The sequence below is a fragment of the Octopus bimaculoides genome, chromosome 10 (genome assembly GCF_046866305.1).
Source record: "Octopus bimaculoides isolate indiv1 chromosome 10, ASM4686630v1, whole genome shotgun sequence".
NCBI classification, from domain to species: domain Eukaryota; kingdom Metazoa; phylum Mollusca; class Cephalopoda; order Octopoda; family Octopodidae; genus Octopus; species Octopus bimaculoides.
This window is the reverse complement of record NC_142937.1, coordinates 6,342,003-6,348,512: the sequence shown is the minus strand read 5'-3', so window position 1 is coordinate 6,348,512 and position 6,510 is coordinate 6,342,003. Positions and strand designations below refer to the sequence as shown.

Here is a 6,510-nt window from a genome sequence, read left to right as displayed (position 1 = left end):
GAAAGGGGGGGCCCTGCCACGTCAAAACGGTAGAGGAGTAGGGGCCGAAACCGGACATGGTTCCTCCTGATGATGTCTTGAGCTAACTGGATCCTATAAAGGAGCTGTTGTGGTAGCAGACCACGAAACATGCTTGAAATTCCTCCTATACACACACACACTTAAACACATACATATATATATATTGCACTCTTCTTTCAGCATTAGGATCTTTTAACTCTTATTTCGAACAATGTCGGTAACTTTGGCACCCTCAGTCACATTTAGTGACAACTAAATTTTTCCTTTATGGTATTACATTGCACCTCGCTGTTTATATCAGTTTTTAGTATATGTATTAGCATTTCACTAAATCAGCCATAAATTTTTATGGTAAAATTATGTATACTGGCATGTATATGTATAATATGGAATTAACCAGACCATTGACCATTTAAGTAGTCACTACTGACAATGCCTACAAAATAGGTAAAACTAGTCTAATCTAGTGGTTCTAGAGAAAGTCATGGGGTGGTTACCTCCCCTGTTAGTGTATATACATTGCGCTCTTCTTACAGCATTAAGAGCTTTTTAACTATAAAAGTATATTGCTCATGCTGAGAGAGTGTATGTTTGTCAGTGTGTGAGTATGCATGTGTGCAAGGAATTTCATTAAGTAGACAAAGTGATTTACAACTGGTATGTAAAATTTATTTACATTTGACAGATATTTGTCCTCATCTTGTTTGTTGTTAACACAATGTTTTGGCTGATATACCCTCCAGCCTTCAACAGGTGTCTTGGGGAAATTTCGAATCTGGATTCTCATTCCTAAAGTATTTTTCGATGTTGTTATTATTATTATTATTATTATTATTATTATTATTCAGGTCATTGCCTGGAATCGAACTTGGAATTTTGGGGTTAGTAGACCGCACTTTTAACCACTATGCCATATGCCCATAGGCATATGGCATAGTTAAGAGCATGGGCTACTAACCCCAAGATGCTGAGTTCAATTCCAGGCAGTGACCTTAATAATAATAATAACATCAAAAAATGCCTTAGGAATGAGAATTCAGGTTCAAAATTTCCCCAAGACACCTGATGAAGGCTGGAGGGTATATCAGCCGAAACGTGTTAACAACAAACAAGATGAGGACAAATATCTGTCAAATGTAAATAATGTGCATAATTTCTCATCTCTTAAATATAGAACTGTAGTATGTAAAAGATAATTTATTTTAATAGGGCTGAGTTTTAGATCAGGATGCCCACATAAATTGAATTTTTTCCATTTTGACAGGGATTTTTCCAGTTTTTTTTTTTTTCACCATGGCATTAGAAATGATGGAGGGCATCTTTTTATGAAATAAGTCTCTGAAAATTTCTCATTTTTTTCACCACCCCCGCCTCTGTGACAATTTTGGCCAATTGTTTTTGCATTCCACACTTAAAAACCACCAGAGAAGCCATTTTAGTAAAACAAAGTCATCCATCAGGGCAGCTAAATCAACAGAGTAGAGATTGCATTGCTGGTTGGGGAACCTTGATGAAGGCTTTGCAAAGATCAGAGAAGATGAAGAAGAATGGTTGCTGCTGTTCACAAGCCTTTTCTTGGAGTTGCCTTACACAGGAGATCATGTCAACCATTCCTGATGACCACCGAAAGCCACATTGAGATTCTGTGAGTACTTCTTCCACAACAACCAGCAGATGATCCAGAAGAATTCTGGTGAAAATGTTGCCGGCAATACTGAGCAGAGAGATATCACAGTAGTTGTTGCATACTGACCAATCTTCTTTCTTGAAGACGGTAATGGTGCTTGCATTTTGGAGTCATCTGGAATGGTCTTGGTGTCCCATATTCACAGTATCAGGTGGAACAGCTTGGTTCTCAATCCATACCCACCACATGTGAAAAGCTCCAAGGGCATGTTGTCCGGACTGGGAGCTTTTCCAGGTTTCATTTGCTCGTTGGCTTTCGTGAATTCCTGGAATAATGACGGGTCATCCATAGTTTGACATGTCACTGCAGAGTGTTTCTCAAAAGTTCTTTTGGGGTTTGAGAATGGATGTTCAGAAGATGAAAATGATCTCTGCAACGATGCATGATCTCTTTTTCTTTGGTGAGGGTTTGGCTGTCAGCAATTTTCAAGGCACCAATAGACAATCTGATGGGGCGAAATATCTCCTTGGTCTCTGGATAAAAGCAACACATCTCTTTGGTTTGTGTAGCTCTGGAGTTCAGCAGCCTTTGTTTGCCACCAGGAGTTCTGGATTTCTCTGAAGCGCCTTTGACACATCTGCGATTCTTATTCCTTCTTGTCAGATGGTTTTCAAAAGCAATATGTGCTGCTCTTTCCTTTTGATCAGATGTTCAACCTCTTCACAATTTTCAGCAAACCAGTCTTGCTTCTGGTGCTTTGAGTAGCTGATGACCTTGTCTGCAGCAGGTGTTACAGCATCACACAGTGTTCCAATCATTTAGTGAAGGATTCCCATTCTATCTTTCCCTCAGATGTTGGTTAACTACTTCTTCGAAGGCTTGGGATGTTACTGAGTCCTTCAGTTTGTGACAGTCATAGCTCGGTTTGCACTTTTGAGTATTGGGATACCGAGAGGGTGGATGTTGAGACAAGTTGAGACAAGAGATCACAAGTCGGTGATCAGCCCAGCTATCATCAACGCCTGGCAGAGATCTGGTGATCCTCATGTTCCTCTTGTCTCTGATCCTTGTCAATACATAATCCAGAATATACCAGTGTTTTAACCTCAGATGTTGCCAGATTGTTTTGTGGTGGGTCGGAAGATGGAAGATGGGGTTCATACTATCAGGTCCTTTTCCACACAGAGTCTGAGGAAGAGGAATCCATTGGTATTGCAGTTTTCAATCCTCTGTTTGCCAAGGATGCCTTACCAGAGATTGTGATTGTGACTGGCTTGGGCGTTGAAGTCACCAAGCATGTTCAGTTCATCATTATGCGGAACAGCTTGAATGGTAGCATTGAGAGAGTCATAGAAAGCATTTTTAATTTCATCATCTGGGTCTAGAGTTAGAGTACACATTGAGAGCAGTGTAAGGTCTTCTTGGGTAGTGGGATTTGGATGGACATCAGATGTTCGCTTGTTGATGTTGGGGTCAGGTTGTGTTTCTTGACCAGCTGAGTTTTGATGGCAAGTCTGACACCATGGATGCAAGGTTCACTAGCATCCTTTCCTCTCCAAAAGAACATGTAGCCAACTACCTTCACACTGCCATCACCAGACAAATGAGTTTTGCTCAGAGTAGTTATGTTAATGTGGGAGAGGGCAAGTTTTTGGGAGACAAGCACAGTACGCCTTTCAGATTAGGAGGTAGTTTGTATGTCCGTCAAATTTCTCATGTTCCATGCTCCCAAAGTCAGAGCATAGGATCAAATTTTTCTACTGCTAAGATGGGATTCCACTAGTCATGGTAAACCAGAGAGCAGTGTCCAATATTTACCCCACCATTTCTAGGGGTTTTCCTGCACAGAAAGGGCTGCAGTGCTCCTAAATAGGCCAGCCTTGACATGTACACAGCTGCCAAAATCCTATGTTACTGCTACTTCACAGAGAAAATAACAATCATGTGCACATCACCAATGTGTGTTCACAAGCTGGAAGCTTCCAGCATACCAAGCCTGCTCCTGATGCCTGTGGGTACATTGCCATTGGACTTGAAGAAGCAGTGGAGAGCATCATACAGGGTCCAGATGGGCTGTTCGCATGTTTTTATTAGGGTGGATGATGTTTCACAAAACCAATGCCCACACATTTTGCTCCAAGGCATCCTCTGTGGCTCATCATGTGGTTGATGACAGGCAGTCTTGGAACAATGGAGTTGTGTTGAGCTGCCAAAACCCAATTCTTTTAGGGATTGCCTTGACATCAGCCCAAATGGTGGTGCCATCTGTGAGAACATGTCTAGTCATGGGGAAATACTATCTTGGAAACAGTGACTGGAAGGGCATCTGTTTGTGGAAAAACCATCCCCACATATTGTCTGCCCCATGTGATCATGGGACAGAGGATGTCAAATGATGGTGACAATGTCTTCACTGCATACTAACATTGATTTTTATTAGCTCCACCCTCTCCTTATCCCACCACCACCACCACCACCAAAATAAAACAACAACAACAACACACACACACACACACAAAAACTGTTCTATAGTACTTGATCTGATATCAGTTTACTTCATTTGCAGTGTTGAAATAAAAGCTCCCAAAAACATTAGCTTAGAAGAAATGTGTTGAACAAGGCGGTGAGCTGGCAGAAACGTTAGCACGCCGGGCGAAATGCTTAGCAGTATTTTGTCTGCCATTACATACTGAGTTCAAATTCTGCCGAGGTCGACTTTGCTTTTCATCCTTTCGGGGTCGATAAATTAAGTACCAGTTACACACTGGGGTCGATGTAATCGACTTAATCCCTTTGTCTGTCCTTGTTTGTCCCCTCTAAGTTTAGCCCCTTGTGAGCAATAAAGAAATAAGAAATAAGAAATGTCTTGAATTACTTGGGAACAAAATGTTTAGTTCTGCTCTGAAGTGATAAGTTTATTGAGACATCTTAAACATAAATGATATTTGAGATAAAATGTACGAAGGAATGCTAGAAAGGAGAAGTGAGAAATGATATGTATATTTAAATAGAAGACAGCATAAATCAAGCTAAGCTAAAAAATCAGAATTTATCACATAGCTTTCAATAAATTAAAATTTCTGGACGTTTTTGTTAGCAATTGTCTGAAAAGTCCTGCTTACCTTTTCTTCGACTGTTGTCTTAAATTGTTTGGCAGTATCAGCAACTGTCTTACTAGCAAATTTTCCAACACTGAATAAATAACCTGTAGAGAAAATAGAAGGTAGCTACTTAAACCAATACCAAGTGGGGTTGTTTTTAGTCATTGGTGCAAAAAACAGAAACATATATATTAAAGGAAAATACGAAATATAAAACACTGAATGAAATTACACTGGTTTCAAATTAGGGTAAAAGGTCAACAATTTGGTGGGAGGGGATAAGTTGATTACATTGAATCCAGTGCTCAATCATTACTTACTTTATCAACCTCAATTGGATGAAAGACAAAGTTGACCTCAGCATAATTTAAACTCAGAACAAAGTGATGGACAAAATGTCATTAAACATTTTGCCCAACATGCTAATAGTTCTGCCAGCTTGCTGTCTTATTGAATAAAATAATATTAAATTAGTCTTTTAAGAGAGTGTTTCCTATTGATGAGTGTGCTTATGAGAAATGAAGTATAAGGGGTGGGAGAGAGAACAAATTACCATTTTTAATAAAATTAAGATGGTATAGAAAGAGTTACATACCATGGTATAGAAAGAACTACATAAATGCAAACTCTCTTTTGAATTTTTATTTATATGTGGAGAGGGCAGAAAAGAATTTCACTTTATAAATGTATGCGCAGGTGCAGGCATGGCTGTGTGGTAAGAAGCTTGCTTCCCAACCGCATGGTTCCAGGTTCAATCCCACCTACTAGAGCCTCAGGCCAACAAAAGCCTTGTGGGTGGATTTGGTAGATGGAAACTCATTGTATATGTTTGTGTGTCTTTGTGTCTGTGTTTGCTCCCTCCATCACCACTTGATAACTGGTGTTGGTGTGTTACATCCCAATAACTTAGCAGTTCAGCAAATAAGACTGATAGGCTTTAAAAAATAAATCCTGTATACTTATATGAATGTGTATGTTGATTTGTCCATGCGCGTGTAAGTGTTAGGGCATGTCCATGTACGTGTTGATATAAGCAAGTGTGTCAATATACGATATATACAGTGATATGCTAATCTCAACCCTAACTTGGTGTCCTGATTATTAAAATACCTTGATTCAAATGAATCCCACAAACAATTAATTATATATATATATATATATATATATATATATATATATATATATATATATATATATATATATATATATATATAGATATATATATATATATATATAGATATATATATAGATATATATATATATACATAGAGAGAGAGAGAGAGAATGTGTACTGTTCTGTGATGGAACCAAAAAAGTACTCCATCTGGTGAGAGATAACTATTATTTAATAAATGCAATATATGTTTCTATGTGCTACTATTAGTTTCATGTGCTGAGAGCATGTCAGACAGTATTTTTTAATGCATCTAGTGTCCTAGCACAATCATCAAGCACTGCCCACATGGCAGAATTAAATCGTTGGAAGTTTATACAGAACTGTGAAAATTAATGTTTCTTTTAAAATTGCATAGTATGCATTTGCATTAGTTTCATTTAATAAAACCTTCTAGTTCTTCTGGATAATGCTGTAATTAAGGGAGCATGACATTCCCATATTCTCAGCAGTTCGTTTATAATTCTAAGAGCTTCACAATGATTACTAAAAATTTTCACGTCACCAATGTTGTAACTTTCAGCTATGTGTTTTACAGATTTTTCAACATTCTCCCCTATTTTCCTTTTCTGTTCTATCTTGAACAC

At 38.4% G+C, this 6,510-nt stretch overlaps 1 protein-coding gene across 1 annotated transcript in view; it reads right to left on the bottom strand.

Annotated features, from left to right (window-relative positions):
- Nucleotides 1-4,899, bottom strand: part of LOC106882330 (synapse-associated protein 1) — a 56,438-nt gene extending 51,539 nt beyond the window's left edge. Inside the window, exon 1 of the mRNA XM_052971019.2 lies at nucleotides 4,771-4,899. The gene's annotated coding sequence lies outside the window, so the exon portion shown is untranslated. The remainder of the gene's footprint in view (nucleotides 1-4,770) is intronic.
- Nucleotides 4,900-6,510: the final 1,611 nt, after the last annotated feature.